The sequence below is a fragment of the Ylistrum balloti genome, unplaced genomic scaffold (genome assembly GCF_031769215.1).
Source record: "Ylistrum balloti isolate Yb309-2 unplaced genomic scaffold, AGI_CSIRO_Ybal_v1 Utg370598, whole genome shotgun sequence".
Taxonomy (NCBI): Eukaryota; Metazoa; Mollusca; class Bivalvia; order Pectinida; family Pectinidae; genus Ylistrum; species Ylistrum balloti.
In genome coordinates this window covers 450,402-469,216 of record NW_026782370.1, presented here as the reverse complement: position 1 = coordinate 469,216, position 18,815 = coordinate 450,402, and the positions used below count along the sequence as shown (strand labels likewise).

At 33.5% G+C, this 18,815-nt stretch overlaps 1 protein-coding gene across 3 annotated transcripts in view; it reads right to left on the bottom strand.

Annotated features, from left to right (window-relative positions):
* LOC132556881 (TBC1 domain family member 5-like) overlaps nt 1–12,127 on the bottom strand; it is a 67,073-nt gene extending 54,946 nt beyond the window's left edge. For 2 of the 3 annotated variants that reach the window (XM_060221336.1, XM_060221335.1), the window contains exons 1-2: nt 12,088–12,127; nt 9,537–9,663 (exon numbers count right to left, since the gene is read on the bottom strand). The gene's annotated coding sequence lies outside the window, so the exon portion shown is untranslated. The remainder of the gene's footprint in view (nt 1–9,536; nt 9,664–12,087) is intronic. The other variant, XM_060221337.1, reaches the window with a different exon arrangement.
* Between the last annotated feature and the right edge of the window lie 6,688 nt (nt 12,128–18,815).

Here is an 18,815-nt window from a genome sequence, read left to right as displayed (position 1 = left end):
CCCATCTTTCCTCCTCCCTTTCTTTTTCCTCCCCTCTCTATCTCTCTCTTTTTACTCTTCCCTCTCCTTCTCTTTCCTACCACACTCTAATAGAGGTTTGTCTTCTTTCCACTATTGTTGAATTGATATTTTTCAGTAAATGTGTGTAGAGGTGTGTGTAGGTTTAAGTTACATACATAGGTATGTGCAGGGAAGTCATAGCAACAGTATATAATAAATATGTTACAGTGATATTGATGATGACGAGTTTTACAATGATGCTGCTGATATGGTCAGTGTACATGTAAGATCATAATGATGATGATGATGAGATTTTCAAAAAACACCACAAAAATCTTGTATGTAATGTTTATGATATTTATGCGTGAATGTGAGGACGCCTGATGCTGTCTTTTTTATGTATACTATATGTATTAAAAATATCCCAAGGAAAATCGAAAATATATCAAAAAAGTTATTAATCAATTTGAGTGCTATTGTGCCTTTAGGTCCTTCATCACCTAGCATTCAGTCAAGTAATTTCCAATTAACTAATTATTGAGTGGTTATTATGTTGCCAGAAATCTGAACACAATATTCATCCATACATCAATTTAACAATCACATGTCAGCATACAGGACACGGCACATGAAGCTTCATCACAAGTCTCGGAGGGCATGTTAGAGACTAAAATATCCAGTACAATGTGTAAACCAGGCCAGACAGGACAGTTTATACACGGCCCTCTATCTACTTACAATCATGACTCTGGGCATGAACAAATATGGGCATGAACAAATATGTACATGATACATGTAAACAAGAATTGCACAGAACATTATATAAACCTGGTATATGTAAACAAGAATTGCACAGAACATTATACAAACCTGGTATATGTAAACAAGAATTGTACAGAACATTATACAAACCTGGTATATGTAAACAAGAACTGTACAGAACATTATATAAACCTGGTATATGTAAACAAGAACTGTACAGAACATTATATAAACCTGGTATATGTAAACAAGAATTGTACAGAACATTATATAAACCTGGTATATGTATACAAGAATTGTACAGAACATTATATAAACCTGGTATATGTAAACAAGAACTGTACAGAACATTATATAAACCTGGTATATGTAAACAAGAACTGTACAGAACATTATATAAACCTGGTATATGTAAACAAGAATTGCACAGAACATTATATAAACCTGGTATATGTAAACAAGAATTGTACAGAACATTATATAAACCTGGTATATGTATACAAGAATTGTACAGAACATTATATAAACCTGGTATATGTAAACAAGAACTGTACAGAACATTATATAAACCTGGTATATGTAAACAAGAACTGTACAGAACATTATATAAACCTGGTATATGTAAACAAGAATTGCACAGAACATTATATAAACCTGGTATATGTAAACAAGAATTGCACAGAACATTATATAAACCTGGTATATGTAAACAAGAATTGTACAGAACATTATACAAACCTGGTATATGTAAACAAGAATTGTACAGAACATTATACAAACCTGGTATATGTAAACAAGAATTGTACAGAACATTATATAAACCTGGTATATGTAAACAAGAATTGTACAGAACATTATATAAACCTGGTATATGTAAACAAGAATTGTACAGAACATTATATAAACCTGGTATATGTAAACAAAAATTGCACAGAACATTATATAAACCTGGTATATGTAAACAAGAACTGTACAGAACATTATATAAACCTAGTATATGTAAACAAGAACTGTACAGAACATTATATAAACCTGGTATATGTAAACAAGAACTGTACAGAACATTATATAAACCTGGTATATGTAAACAAGAACTGTACAGAACATTATATAAACCTGGTATATGTAAACAAGAACTGTACAGAACATTATACAAACCTGGTATATGTAAACAAGAATTGTACAGAACATTATATAAACCTGGTATATGTAAACAAGAACTGTACAGAACATTATATAAACCTGGTATATGTAAACAAGAATTGTACAGAACATTATATAAACCTGGTATATGTAAACAAGAATTGTACAGAACATTATATAAACCTGGTATGAGTTTGTTAAAGAAGTTGTTTAAATGTTTTCACAAATCTGGCCCCTGTGACCTTGAATATAAGTCAAGGTCATTTCTTTTCACAAACTTTATCAGCTAGGCTTCATCCTAGGAACATACCAGCGATTATTATTAAGAGGAAGTTGTTCAAAGGAAAAAGCTGACGCCGGACGATGGACGACACTGCGCCACAATATAAGCTCACCTCGTTAAAATTGTAACTCAGCCTCTAGCTAACTTGAACAGAATTTTTTCCATAAAAAGGAAAAGGAAAATTTATACATAGTTAAGCAACCTAAATAAAACTAGAAGAGGAATTCTACCTGTACCAGCCTATTGAAAATGGAGAAATTCAAAGGTGTACAGAAAGGGGGACTGTAAGGCAAGAAGAAACATGAAAACAACTCAAAAAGCTAGAAAATTGTAATTCAGAAACTAGCTAGCCTGTATAGAATTCTGTCCATAAAAAGAAAATTTGTCTGAAGGAAGCATCATCCTAACCGATCAAACATTAGACAGCCACGGACTGGTGTCTTCAGATAGCACACCACTCTCCTTAATTAATCTCGCTGTTCTACGACTTCCAAGTCAACTCATTCAAAAGACTTACTGGGATGTTGGTAAGATTGATACATTCATATCTGTCTCTTCTTTCCATTATAAGGAAATTTCTACAAGTATATGAGGAGCCTTGGTTTCTGACATTTAACATGAAGACACAATAGGAATGGCTGTATTATAAAGACAGCCAGATCATCCCCTCGGTACACTGTGACGACTCCTGGACCAGATTCAAAAACGTTTTACTGATTCCTGAATTATTTAATCTGACCGTTCATGTTTTTAAAAGTACATATATATAACTTCATTGGTAATACAATGCTCAATATAGTAACTTCTTTACTGACTTCTCTGTAACATCAACAACCATTGTTTAGAGTTAGTGATCTTTTACAATAAGAGACCCAATGGGCCTGCATCACTCACATGGTATTCCATATTCATCAAAAATAAAATCAGTGTTGATATACAAATATGCTGACATGTACATCATTGGCATTCAAAGTGGGCACATACTATGGATTGAACCAATTTCTAATACTCAGCTCTCCCCAGTGACATTTATCACCTGGATTATAGGTAAATGTTTTTCTCGAAATTTGTTAGGCTTTGACCTAGAAACACCTCTCCACCAAACTTTGGTTTATCAGGTTTCCACAAATTTGAACCTTGTGACCTTCAATATGGCTCAAGGTCTTTTTCTTTTTGCAAACGTTTCCAGATACCACCCTTGGAACCTATCACCCAAATACCATGCTTCTGCATCTTTTGGTTGGCCAGAGGAAGCTGTTTGGATAAGGTTCAAGGTCATTTCTTTTCCCAGATATTGTTGGGCTTCATCCTAAGAATCCATCACCCAAATATCAGCTTCTGTACCTTTTGGTTGGTCAGAAGAAGTTGTTTAAAGATTTAAACCAATTTGATCTTAAATATTGGTAAAGGTTATTTCTTTTCACAAATTTTGTTGCGCTTCATGATAAAAACCTATTAGCCAAATACCATGACATTTGGTCTGCTGGTTATTGAGAAGAAGTCGTTTAAACGGAAAAGTTGACACTGCACAGAAGACAGACGCTGTGTCATGGCATAAGCTCACTTGGCACTTTGGGCCAGGTGAGCTAATAATTAAGCCAATGTCTGGAAATAAACTCTACTGCATTTATGAGTAACAGCTTCCGTAAAAATGCCAACAAATGTTTTATCATGCTCCTGTGAAATAAGCCCACTCAGAAATGCTATATCATGCTCCTGTGAAATAAGCCAACCCACAAATGCTTTACCACTACCCAAAGAAATAATCCCAACGACAGTGAAATAAGCTCATCATTATTTACTAAATTGTTCTCCAGTTAAATAAGCTCATCAATATATACTAAATTGTTCTCCAGTTAAATAAGCTCATCATTATATACTAAATTGTTCTCCAGTGAAATAAGCGCATCATTATTTACTAAATTGTTCTCCAGTTAAATAAGCTCATCAATATATACTAAATTGTTCTCCAGTTAAATAAGCTCATCAATATATACTAAATTGTTCTCCAGTTAAATAAGCTCATCATTATATACTAAATTGTTCTCCAGTTAAATAAGCTCACTTTGTTATCTAGCGGTTATCATTTGGCTCCAAGGCTTACTACAGAATCAATACAGTTAAAGGCGGTCAAGGTCATTCATTTGAAAAAAATTGGTAAATAATTAAAGATCTTCAGATCATTATCAAATTTATATAACAAGTATCTTTTATACATGATTTCTGCATTTGTGATCTAGAGAGTTGGTCAAGATAATTCCTTTAGATAAACAAGAAATATCCTTACCCCAGAACTCAACATTATCCTGTTTATACATTGAAATATTCTCATTAGATTTCTTCTTATAATTCAGACTGAAGATGTTGCTGAAAGATTTGACACAGTTGACCTCTGTGACCTTGAGACATGGTAGCCTATCATCCTAGAATACTATTGGTTATATCCAACAGTTGTTCAAACTGATGTAACAATAGACAGACAGACAGATAGATAGAAAGATTATAGACAGATATTGTCTGATAGACAGATCATGTATGACAGACAGATAATGTATGTGATGGTCATGAGCAGAGTAAGATTGCGTCCCTTACTTGTAGATGAAGTAAAACAAATGCTGAGCATAGAATATTTGCTATTGATAATTTTATTTTCTCTTTAGTTATTTTAGCCTTAACTTTATAAACCATTATATCTCTTATTCAATAAATTTCTTAGGGAAGGATTTGTTTGTTCCATAAAACTTGAAATCCAATGAGTGAACATAAAGTTGATTAATAAGAGAACCAATTTTATAGCTCCAGAAAATTTCAAAAGTTAATCAAAATTTATTCATAAAATATTACAGCATCAGCTATTTCAACAAAACCTGTGACTTTTCAGTCATGTTGGAACAAATCTAAGTGCTGTTATTATCATTGTTATACACCCAGATTGAGTGACAGCCCTGATCCCAGAAACAGGTTCTCTAAATCAAGTCTCTTTTTTTTATTTCAATTTCATGGAATGATGCATATAATGATGAATTCTGATGAAACCCTTCAAATTTCTCATCCTATCTATGCAGTGAAATTGAACGAGTGAATATTTGAATGGTCTGGTTTTATTTTTTCCCATCGGTGTCAAAAAAAATCAATAAAGTCTCTGTCTAACAAACGCTCAATCAGCAGTTTCAGAGCAGGATCATTTTAACAGGAGAAATGACAGCAATTTTTATCTAATTTAAAATGATGATGAGCAACACATGAAAAACCAACTTTAGGGATTTTTTATCACTGCCATCACAACAACATTTTTTTTTTCAGTTCTAGACATTTACAAGCAATATTCTCCAATCTAAAGACACAATTCAAAAACCTTTTCCATCAAGATTGTACACAGATAATATTCTCTCATACCAAAAGACAAAAGAAAGGAATTTTCAGAACTAGAATGTATAGATAGGTGAGATTTTTTTCTCTCGCACAAAAAGACAAAGAGTGTATAGACAGGTAAGATAAGAAAGGACTATTCAGGACTAGTGCTGGTTAGTTACTGAGGTTGATTTAAATTAAAGATCCTGTCCTTCATAGAATATTCATAGACTTTTTGCAGCTGCCATAACAAGAGGCTCAAGGGCCTTAACGGCACCTGAGTTACAAGGCTTCTTGTAAGACTTCTTGTAACATGTCACAGAAATAATCTTGTTAAAAAAGTAAGATAATTTAACTACATTGTACATTGTATATATATGAACTTTTTCATCCATAAATAGTATTTAATAGATTCTATCATTACTGGGTATTGACAAGATCTCTGAAATGGGAGCCAGTTTGGCCCCTTTCTACCCTACCCACCAGCCCATGGGGGTCAGCCACCATCAATATGTGTAAATAACCAAACAGTCATCTTATGCTTATAATTCTAACTAAGTTTGAACTATTTCCAATAGCAAGGAATTAAATCATGTTAAAAAATGTAATTTTCTATGTAAAACAGAGTAAACATTATCCCTCCCCAGATTGTGACCCTGGCTCAGAGTTTCCTCATTGATCTTGTAAGAATGGAATGAACTCTTTCCTGTGAAATCCAAACTGTACTGGCCATATATCTCTCTGTAACCTGTCTGTCAGCCATAACAATATATTGGACTTTATTGACAATTTCTAGGGTTGCAACAATGACAGGCCTTCCAGGAGGGGTGCCATCCCCAAGGCTCTGCCTGCCACACATAAATTCCGCCACCAATGTTTTCACTGCAGCATATGAAGGGGCATCATTCCCTAGTGTTGCTACCACATCAGTATGGATATCTTTAGGTGCTAGACCTTTCTTATGCCAATATTGAATCACTGCTCTATTAGGGATTTTGTCCATTTTACAAAAGTCACATGCTTTGTTTACTTTGAGTGCTACCTCTTCGACATAAACCAATCAAATGACACCAGTCTTGGGGTACACAGTCTTAAATAGCCAGGGAATAGTAGAGCTGAAAAAGGATACTTAACTTTTTCAATACAAGACTCACAATTTATCAATCAGCACTTGTACTTCATTTCAATACTTTCAGTTGTATGGAACTATTAAAAATAATCAACAGAAATTTAATGTGTTGATTATGTAACCATTGTATTTGTAAATGATGCCAAACCATACTAAAAACATCCACAGTAAAAGATGATCTTCATGAAAATATGAGTAAAACCGGTAGAATGGAGGTGATACTTGTTATTATAATATTTACATATATATACGATTGTGTGTCTTTCTATTTAAATATCTGGACACAGGGATAATGTCAGACTTTGCAGTATCTTGTTCTGTCTGCCATGTCCAATTCTAAAACCTTCCAGTCAATACGTAGGGCAGTATACACCAACAATGTCACTACCAACAAATAAGCAACACATTACAGTGTGTAATAGTATCAGATGTCACAACGTTCTGCAGCAGCTGTTGTTCCACAATCAATTAATACGACGAGATGTGGGCTGTAATCCTACATACCGAAATGTTCACATCGTTTTTTAAAAATGAATCCTATAAAATGTGTACAACACTTATGTTACTATAAATAACAAGAGGCCCCAGGATCTTTACCTTCATCTAAGTTACAACAATTTTTGTAACATGTCATAGAAATAATCTTCTTACAAAAAGTAAAATAACTTGAACTATGTTGTACACATAGTGCCAATGCTGACATTAACTGCCATCCCATGCCAAGGGTTCTAACCAAGTGTGAATTAAAAGATACAACACCCATATATCCATGAACACTATTTAATAGACTATCATATCTCGGTGTTGTCTGCCTTTTGGTTAGAAGTAAGAAACCATTTCAAGTATTTAACAAAATTGACCCTTGTGACCTTAAAAGTTTTTCAAGGTCATTTAAATCCATAAATTTGATAGTTAATGAAAAGAGCTCCACATATATGAAATATCATGGCTCTAGACCTTGCAGGACTTGAGAAGAAGTTTCAAAAGTTTGTAACAGAAAAAAGCAATTTCAAACTTTGTCCCCAACCAAAAACTGAAAGTTGAATTTTCAAACAAGGTTTTATAAATACAATCAATAGCAATTGATCAAAGCATGCTATTGACACAATGTCATCACTGTGTGATTCCTTGTTATTGGGAAAACCCTGTTTTAAAGATTTTAAAAATTGATATCTGTGACCTTTGAAGTGGGTCAATATCTTTTATACTATCAATTTAAGAGCTGATGACCTGAACATATAAGATATCTAGCTTCTTGGCTTTGTAGAATTTTAGAAGTTGGTTGAGAGTTTGTTTCACAAATCTTCCAATTTGAAATTTGACCCCTACCACAAACTGAAAGTTGATATTTTATGAAAAATTATTTCCCAAGAAGTATTATTTATATGTTATCTTTCATTACATATCCAAAGATTAATTTAACGTATTTTGTTGTTGACAATATATGGCGATTTCAGTTAAAATTGGATATGACATCATGGTGGTCATTCTGTTTTTCTGTCGAAACTGAAAATGCCACTAGATCGTCCTATACTTACAATTCTTACCATGTCTGATCTATTTCCAATAATAAAGATAATAATAATATGAAAAAAATTACAAATTATGTTCAAAAATGTGTTTTTCCTATAAAAACTGTTATAAAATCTAACCCCCTTCCCAGGGATCTCAAAATTTAGTTTTGGTAAAGCACATTAAAGCCTTTCATTTTATTAAAAGTATTTGATTCTACCTTAATTGGGTATTCAGAAGATTTTTAAAGCTTCAATCAATTTGATACTTTTTGGTCTCAAGCCCGTGGGGTAAGTACTAAATTACTTATAATCTTGATGCACCTATGGACACTGAAGGTGCAAAATTTCATTGAAATTGGATCAGGGGCTTTCCAGATGATGTCTAAAAAAATGTTTCTGTTGCACGACACTGGACAAAAGGCAATGGTAACTGGTCATGTGACTTTCTCTCAGGTGACCTAAAAAGTACATGTTATAAATGTTACGTCCAGTTGGTATTCAGAAAGCAAGCATTCAATTTTAATCTACACACATGCTACCCTGACAGACTTGATTGCAGAACTGAACTAAGTTAATTAATCAAATGCAACCACTAATGAATTTCAGATTGGCTAGCTGCTAATTAATGTTTCCACAGTTGGTAATGAGATTACTATAACTAATGCCAATTTCAGCCTGTTTTGGTCTCTTGTGGAATGCAGTAAGACAAAACATCAAAAAATGAATCTGCTATATTTACAAACAATAATTATGCATACATGATAAAGAAAGAAAAATAGATTAAACCAAAATCAAAATGAAACAAAAACACATTTTCGTGAGCCTGTGTACGCGTGTAAACACAGATGAAGATCTAATGATTGTAAATTAATCACTAAGGTCACCAAGTAGGCATATATTGCCCAAACAACAAGAACACCGTGGCCTACCAAAGAAATATTCATGATTAATTCTCTCAAAATCAATACAATAATGGAAATGGTAATACTGAGCCCAAATACCATGAGGACAACAGCTTTATAACTGTTTTGATGACAAATTAATGCAAACTTAATTTAAGTAGAGATGGCCTGAAAATTGAGAAATGAAATCTAAAACAACAAAGGGCAACAACCCTGAAATATTGTTGAATCCTATTATGCAGTGGAATAAGCAGATGTTTTATTAGTCCATCTTGCTTCAGCTTTAGCAGGTCATTGCTGCTGTTTGTAAACAAATCTAAAATGCGTGAATAGACAGTTATGGATGATAGCCTTGTTATAAGCCCCAACTTCTCCTTTCATTAGTCAATGATTGTGCATGGCACCTGAAGACTTATTACAGGATATGTTATAAAATAGCAAAGGTAACTTACCGGAATTACCAGTGAAATATCCAGAAAGTCTCCTGATGTATACTGTCACATCTCAAACTCCTCTTCAATCAAGTCCCAGTGACTCTTGTCTAATGACCATGATACATCTCAGGATTACATTACAACTCTGAAACACCATTCAAATTCAACATCAATACAAATAACAACAGGAATTTAATTTACTATCGATACGGATCGTCAACAACACCGACATATATCATCAGCAAACAAAACTTCACACTCCACATGACAAATACTGTACACATCCCATCATCAATACTGTACACACCCCACCATCAATACTGTACACACCCCACCATCAATACTGTACACACCCCACCATCAATACTGTACACATCCCATCATCAATACTGTACACACCCCACCATCAATACTGTACACATCCCGTCATCCATACTTTACACTCCCCGTTACCAATAAATTACACTCCCCGTCATTCATACTTTACACTCCCCATTACAGTCGCTCCCCATCATCAATACTTTACACTTCCCATCAGTACTTTACACTCCCAATCAGTACTTTACACTCCTCATCAGTACTTTACACTCCTCATCAGTACTTTACACTCCTCATCAGTACTTTACACTTTCCATCAGTACTTGACACACTCTGTCAACCATACTTTACACTCTCCGTCAATACTGTACACACCCCATCATCAATACTGTACACATCCCACCATCAATACTGTACACACCCCACCATCAATACTGTACACACCCCACCATCAACACTGTACACACCCCATTATCAATACTGTACACATCCCATCATCATAACTGTACATACCCCACCATCAATACTGTACACATCCCGTCATCCATACTTTACACTCCCCGTTACCAATAAATTACACTCCCCGCCATTCATACTTTACACTCCCCATTACAGTACACTCCCCATTATCAATACTTTACACTTCCCATCAGTACTTTACACTCCCAATCAGTACTTTACACTCCTCATCAGTACTTTACACTTTCCATCAGTACTTGACACACCCCGTCAACCATACTTTACACTCTCCGTCAATACTTTATAGACCCTATCAGTACTTTACACTTCTCATCAGTACTTTACACTCCTCATCAGTACTTTACACTCCTCATCAGTACTTTACACTTTCCATCAGTACTTGACACATCCCATCAACCATACTTTACACACCCCATCAGTACTTGACACACCCCATCAGTACTTTACACACCCCATCAGTACTTACACACCCCATCAACCATACTTTACACACTCCATCAACCATACTTTACACACCCCATCAACCATACTTTACACACTCCATCAACCATACTTTACACACCCCATCAACCATACTTTACACACCCCATCATCAATACCAAACATCTTCCTACATTTTACATTACTGTTCCTCATGATTGTTATTTGACTGTAAGTACTAGCCCTCTTCACTTAGAATCTACTACCAGCTAAGCCACAGGGCAACATTACAAGGAAATCAACACATCAAGCAGAAATGTAATCAGCAAATTGGTTAATTTCATCACAAACAGTATGTAGAGTTTTAGTTTTCAAATAACTGTATAATTTTAATTGTATGAATTTTAAGTGTCGCTAATCGTTTAACTTGTTTTCATAACAAAAACACTTCCACAAAGTACCGATCATGACAGTTTGACATAACCTATCCACTCTGGTTCATTTTGACCCTAATAATCATCAGGTTCATAGAGCCTCTCCAGTCACGCTTGGCTACCCACACCCTGATTGTGGTAGCCATGACAGCAGATGGAAAGCTGGCTAATTGTATCTGGGGGTGTTTTTTCCTGACAATTTATAATCTTTTTGGATAAGACAGACGGATCGAGTTTAAAAGAAAAACAGTTACAGGCCAGGATGTGTGTGGTTTAGTTCTAGAATAAGGAGGACTGCAGCAATGTTTTCGTGTTGGGTTTTCACCAAAAAAGCTTAAAACCAGACAACAAAATGATAATGACCTGCTGTTCATCAGGAAAACCTAATGGACACTACAGATCTGGATCAAGGCAAGTTGTTCCTAGTCTCTCCAGAAATAAAGTACTAGTGGTGAAGCAGGTAAACAGTTAGAGTTAGGGTTACACCATGTTGTATGTCAATTTAGGCCTACTCATACCCATTTCATTGGACTTGACTGCTAAAAGTTTTGCCTAATAAACTTCTCCAACCTGGAGGAACCAATGCCAATAGGACTACAGATCTAGACTTCAATCAAGCACTAATTTCTAGCGTGCAAAATTTGAAATTCTGAGTTTGATCATGATATGAGAAATCTTCTATATAAAACTGCATTCCTCATAGGAAAAGACTTTCATCATGAGGTTTGGAGGAGTTCAATGTTGCAGGTGGTTGTTTATAAGGGAAACCAATTAAATAGTGCATGCCAGTTAGAGGTATAAACTGTGATCTGTGACTACTCTAACTTCACATTTGGCTCTGAAGGGTAAACATATATGTGGGGCAGCCTCCTACTTTAAGACAAACGTTCCTCTATTTTCTAAATTGTGACACTTACTTCATTATACCCGACATCTTGGAAGGTAACTGTGCCAGATACAATTTGACCCTGATGTACCTGATAATAGATCTTCACTTTATAACTGGGCTTTCCCTGACCTGTCCAGTGACAGCAGTGATATAGTGACAGACTTTCATTATGAACCACATTAAAAATTACAAGTAAACTAGCACTTTAATTTAATGGCAAAAATAATAATAATAAAAAAGAACAGAAGAAACCCATTTGAAAGAAATATACACACATGAGATAAATGGTAACTGTATATTCTTGGAAATTAACATAACGAAAAAATGACCACATCACATGATTCACAGCAAACACAGATGTAGCTACTGTATGAGAGTACAAATATTGACGACCCCATTATTGGTAACATGTCAGATAAGATAGGAGATATGTGCAATTGCTGTGCAAACATACATTGGGTGGTTACGTTTTATAGATAATGATTTCATCAGTCAAATGACATTTATGTAAAATCAAAAAAAGAAAATGTTCTTTTATCAAAATATCAGAAGTGCTTGTAGCCTGTCATTTCGTGTGCTTACCCTCTCGAAATCGACGGAAGTAAATAATGTTAATTGTCGTTGTCACTAAAGAAAACATCAGAGAGCATCCGAATGAATTCTGACTCAGACAATCTGTATCAGCTATGCGTTTTATCTCTAGGTCTGGTTACCTTTACACTCCAAGAAAGAGTTCGACGGCGCCTAACTTTTTTCTGAGCGGCTTAAGGCCTTCCCAAAGAAAAGGGTTTTCCATCGTAAGTTGGTATTTTTGATTCTACAAATTGAGAAATATTGTACAATGTAACGGAGCCCATGATATTGTAAACTTGCCCGATTTCTTTTGCTAATCACCCGTACCTGGATTTTTTTTACCGATTCATTTTCACACCAGGGAATTCATCCGGCTAGTTTCTTACTTAAATAGCTAGAAATGCAGTATCAATGTTAATATTCGTCCAGTAATCAATTTATATTGATCTTTTGTTTGATTCATGCACGGACCGTTATGTATTTTGGAACGGTTAATCGTCAAGGCGTATTACATGCACTATTGACCTGCCTGAGCTCGCACCAGGGTAATTTTGGTTGTTGTAAGTTGTCACACTTCCTCAAAGAATAAAGCAAATGATTAAATCCATTCATCATAAAATATTCTGTGTTCATATTTCATTGGCATATTTGTGTATTTTTCTTAAAACACATTTTCACATGCGAGATATACTTTCAGATATGATGAAATAACCAATAAATCCATCCTCAATGCCAGTGTTTTGTTGTCTTCTGCTAAATGAATAAAAATTGACTATGAATAATAGGCCACACCTTCTTGCAATTTTTTGGCTACAAAAGTCCAAACATGCACATGGGATTTTTTTTTTTAAATTATCACTTCTGGTGACTCATTTCTGATTTTAAGTAACTAGCGAATACACAGGGTTAATGTCAACAACTCTGCCATACCTGGTCATGATTATGCTGTGCACATTGCAAAAATGAATCTAGTGAGTTGGTAAAATGAATGTTTATTTTTGTCATAAGACACCATTGCCGGTGAGTTTTGTCATTGCAATTTTTGGTACTTCCATCCCTTGATGGTGAAAATGACATTTCCTGAATTCCTAATTGAAACTCCTCATATTTCACTTGCTACCAAAACATAATTCACATTCATTTAGGGTTATACATTGTTTGCATGTAAACATCATGCTGAAAGCTGTGGCCATCTGCATCAAAAGGATTCTTATCTGCAGATGACACAATGAGTGAATGACGCCATATTGGATGGATTCGCTATAGAGTTTGTTTCTAGATAACGAGTATATGTTGATACTGAAAATGTGTAACAATGAAATTACAAAAAATTGATTGAAATTGACCAAATATTGTAAAAAAATTCAATTCAGTGACTTACATTATTTGTCATCCATTTTTTGATCTGCACAAAAGAAATGTGACCAGAACTTACCTGGATGTTTACAGTTGCCCTATATATGTATATACAGATTTATTGGTGCTCCAATATCTGACCAATACAACCAAATACTACCCAATACATGTGTTTATTTACCCAATACTACCCAATACAAGTGTTGATTTACCCAATACTACCCAATACAAGTGTTGATTTACCCAATACTACCCAATACATGTGTTTATTTACCCAATACTACCCAATACAAGTGTTGATTTACCCAATACTACCCAATACAAGTGTTGATTTACCCAATACTACACAATACAAGTGTTGATTTACCCAATACTACACAATGCAAGTGTTGATTTACCCAATACTACACAATACAAGTGTTGATTTACCCAATACTACACAATGCAAGTGTTGATTTACCCAATACTACACAATGCAAGTGTTGATTTACCCAATACTACCCAATACATGTGTTGATTTACCCAATACTACCCAATACAAGTGTTGATTTACCCAATACTACACAATACAAGTGTTGATTTACCCAATACTACACAATACAAGTGTTGATTTACCCAATACTACACAATACAAGTGTTGATTTACTCAATACTACCCAATCCAAGTGTTGATTTACCCAATACTACACAATACAAGTGTTGATTTACTCAATACTACCCAATACAAGTGTTGATTTACCCAATACAAGTGTTGATTTACCCAATACTACCCAATACAAGTGTTGATTTACCCAATACTACCCAATACAAGTGTTGATTTACCCAATACAAGTGTTGATTTACCCAATACTACCCAATACAAGTGTTGATTTACCCAATACAACCCAATACAAGTGTTGATTTACCCAACACAACCCAATACAAGTGTTGGTTTACCCAATACTACCCAATACAAGTGTTGATTTACCCAATACAACCCAATACAAGTGTTGATTTACCCAATACAAGTGTTGATTTACCCAATACTACCCAATACAAGTGTTGATTTACCCAATACAAGTGTTGATTTACCCAATACTACCCAATACAAGTGTTGATTTACCCAATACTACACAATACATGTGTTGATTTACCCAATACTACCCAATACAAGTGTTGATTTACCCAATACTACCCAATACATGTGTTGATTTACCCAATACTACCCAATACAAGTGTTGATTTACCCAATACTACACAATACAAGTGTTGATTTACCCAATACTACACAATACAAGTGTTGATTTACCCAATACTACCCAATACAAGTGTTGATTTACCCAATACTACACAATACAAGTGTTGATTTACCCAATACTACCCAATACAAGTGTTGATTTACCCAATACTACCCAATACAAGTGTTGATTTACCCAATACTACCCAATACATGTGTTGATTTACCCAATACTACCCAATACAAGTGTTGATTTACCCAATACAAGTGTTGATTTACCCAATACTACCCAATACAAGTGTTGATTTACCCAATACTACACAATACAAGTGTTGATTTACCCAATACTACCCAATACAAGTGTTGATTTACCCAATACTACCCAATACATGTGTTGATTTACCCAATACTACCCAATACAAGTGTTGATTTACCCAATACAAGTGTTGATTTACCCAATACTACCCAATACAAGTGTTGATTTACCCAATACTACCCAATACAAGTGTTGATTTACCCAATACTACCCAATACAAGTGTTGATTTACCCAATACTACACAATACTACCGAGTACAACTGATATAAACCAAATAACTAATTAATTAATTTCAGAATGTTGGACATTAATCAGTGCAAAATCTGAACAAACATAGACATACATGTTACTGCCTTATTGTACAACTTCTATTCTTATAGTTCTTTCAAAAACGATGTATAAATTCTGGCTTTACACTTTGTTTTTGAGATAAATGGAATGATTCTACGATACATATCTAAGCATAACTTAATTATAACAACTTTATTACAATTTACACTTATACATTTTTACCATATATATATCATTTTGAAGATTTTTATGCTGTACACATGCATATTTTAGTGGTAGTTTTATTTCACACTGAATATTGCTTTGAAATATTTTGGTGATAATTATGGTTTTAGATGTTCTTTGTACAGCAATAATTATAGATGTGCTATTCTTTGTACAGCAATAATTATGGATGTGCTATTCTTTGTATAGCAATAATTATGGATGTGCTATTCTTTGTATAGCAATAATTATGGATGTGCTATTCTTTGTATAGCAATAATTATGGATGTGCTATTCTTTGTACAGCAATAATTATAGATGTGTATTCTTTGTATAGCAATAATTATGGATGTGTATTCTTTGTATAGCAATAATTATGGATGTGTATTCTTTGTATAGCAATAATTATGGATGTGCTATTCTTTGTATAGCAATAATTATGAATGTGTATTCTTTGTACAGCAATAATTATGGATGTGCTATTCTTTGTATAGCAATAATTATGGATGTGCTATTCTTTGTATAGCAATAATTATGGATGTTCTATTCTTTGTACAGCAATAATTATGGATGTGTATTCTTTGTATAGCAATAATTATGGATGTGTATTCTTTGTATAGCAATAATTATGGATGTGTATTCTTTGTATAGCAATAATTATGGATATGCTATTCTTTGTACAGCAATAATTATGAATGTGTATTCTTTGTACAGCAATAATTATGGATGTTCTATTCTTTGTACAGCAATAATTATGAATGTGTATTCTTTGTACAGCAATAATTATGGATGTGCTATTCTTTGTACAGCAATAATTATAGATGTGCTATTCTTTGTATAGCAATAATTATGGATGTTCTATTCTTTGTACAGCAATAATTATGAATGTGTATTCTTTGTACAGCAATAATTATGGATGTTCTATTCTTTGTACAGCAATAATTATAGATGTGCTATTCTTTGTATAGCAATAATTATGGATGTGCTATTTCATCACTGCACTAATTTATAAGTATTTTACATTATACATTTATATTAACAAATATTATGTCATTTTATGTCATATAACATCCTATCATGGAGGACAAATTTTACCAAAGATGATTCTGATAAATTCATGTAGTTTTTTTTTATGTAATTTACATTGTTTAAATTTTGATGCCTGTGACCTAACATAACAATCTTTATTTAGGTATTTTTGATGTGCTTGAAACACACTAGATACAACTACTTAGGGAATTTTTTTGGTTATGCAACAAGTCATGGTGGGAATTAACTTAAACTTGTAGTCTGTATTATGAATTCGTATCCTTTCAAGCTTGGTTTACTTTGGTAAACTGCGATCACCTTTATGCTGGGTCAGATAAATCTAATATTCATGATCAGAATTAACTGCTTCACAGTTTCCAGATTAAGGGTGAAGGATCATTGTAGTTGAAGATCTGTATAAATGTAGCTGATCATAACCAATAAGAATCTTAACTTGTTAGATAGAAGTTAGATTGAAATGGAATTCAATGTTAATCTGATGCTACATTTAATGAAAGGATCTCATCAGAGACATATATACATCAGATGTGGACAATATAGCATTCACCAATACACTGCTATATCTTTTCAGAAATATATATTGTTGCGACTATTTTTGTTGCTAAGGCAGAGGAATACTCTACTCTGTACTTCTTTACCACAAATCGGGATTGCTGGTGATTTGATTTCAAAGGACAATCAATCATTCAGTTATTTATATCAGTCTTATGCATGCTAATTATCTCAATTTAATCAATGAAAATTATTTTGCATTGGTGTGGGAAATCCGAACATTTAAACAATCTATTGTGATCAGTTATTAGCTAGAAATAACCACTGTTGTAAATTTTGCAAGTAATATCATAGTTTCTGTCCCTTTTAGCAAACATCACCTGTCGATCAATGGTAAAGTGTGGGACTGGTTCACATCACACATGGCCATAACCATACCAAATAACATATCAATCACACGTACACTCACTCGCGAGCATCATGTCATGTAATTATAGTTTTCTCATCACATAATCACACTGTGTCACTCAATGAAACAGGTGTGTCACAATGATTTTCATCAGCTTCACAAAAGACATAATTGTTTATTATAAAAAAAACATGTTGGCTAGCTTGAAGATTGGAAAAAAGAGCTATATATAGCTCATTTTTGAGTTATATGTAATTCTGGATATAATCATTAGACAATCATTATATTAAGCTAGTCTAGAAGAATAGGCCTATACCTTAAATTTTAGGAATGAAACTCAGAAAAAAGTAGTTAATTTTCATCAAAATCATTATTTAATTAAAAATGAAAGAAAACAAGCATTTGCATGGACACAAGAAACATTTTTATATTTATATTTTATATTGTGTATTTCTATAATAGGCAGATTGTACTACTGGAGTAAAAAAAATAAATATAGAAATGTTAGGTCGTAAAAATATTACTTTATCTAAAGTAAAATCAACTTTGATACAAAATGTAGATGAAATATTTCTTCATTTATTTTAAAGTCAAAGTCTCAATCCTCATCAATATGCCCGCCTTCTTCTGTTTGTAATCATTATTGTTTTATATGAAATATCATAATTTTAAGTACTTTTTTAATTTAAATGTAAATCCTAGTTCAAATATGTGTCTAGTATAGTTTTCCAATTCATTGTAATTTGAAGGAAGTCTTTGTTCATTACAGTAATTATAATAATGGATAAGATCACAGATTAACAGATTCTGTTTTCTTTTCTTATAGGATGAAAAATATCCTGAAAACA